The sequence below is a fragment of the Orycteropus afer genome, unplaced genomic scaffold (genome assembly GCF_000298275.1).
Source record: "Orycteropus afer afer isolate SDZICR_OR568_19922 unplaced genomic scaffold, OryAfe1.0 scaffold00393, whole genome shotgun sequence".
Taxonomy (NCBI): domain Eukaryota; kingdom Metazoa; phylum Chordata; class Mammalia; order Tubulidentata; family Orycteropodidae; genus Orycteropus; species Orycteropus afer.
In genome coordinates this window covers 1,241,457-1,242,251 of record NW_006921980.1, presented here as the reverse complement: position 1 = coordinate 1,242,251, position 795 = coordinate 1,241,457, and positions in this window count along the sequence as shown.

Below are 795 nucleotides of genomic sequence, written 5' to 3'. Positions count from 1 at the left end.
TTTTTCTCTTAATGCCCTATCCCCAGATATTGCAGGTTTTCTTGTGTTTTTTTTCTTCTTTGTCCCCCTTTTTTCTTTTGGTTACTGTTCCTGTGTGATTACATGGTGTGTTTTTTGTCCATGGGCTTTTAGTTTTTTGATGGTTATTCAATTGTAATTTTTGTCTAACTGAGTGGGAGACAGAAACAGTCCTCATAATTCACAACTACACCCACACCCCCTACAACTTCACTTACTGAGTGAAAGCCACTACCTCCTTCTCCACCAATGGGCCAATGATAAAAAACCACCAAGAAGAGCCTGAATTACCCTTGGCTACACTTCAAAACCAGTTAATAGAGATCTAAATACAACAATGCCCCGATACAGACCATCACAGTCACACAAAGAAGCAAGATAAAGTGGTAGAAACAAGGAAGCAGGATACAGACCCAGAACATCCCTGAGGATGAAGCATTGGAACTCTCTGATAAGGAATTCAAAAGAATTATATTTAGGTATCTTCAAAGGATTGAGAAACAGACCAAAGAATACACAGGAAAAACCCTGGAGGAATTTTGGAAGAAAATACAAGAACAAAATGACAAAATCAATGAAAAATTAGAAATTATTCTAAATCTACAGACAGAAATCCAGAAGATTAATATGAAATTGTCAGAAATAGAAAACACATTGGAAGGGCAAAGGAGTAGGATTGATGCAATGGAAGACAGAATAAGATTGAAGACAAATACCTGAATACTTCTTTGGAAAGGGATCAATCAGAAAAAAAATCAAAACAAAATGAAGAAAGCC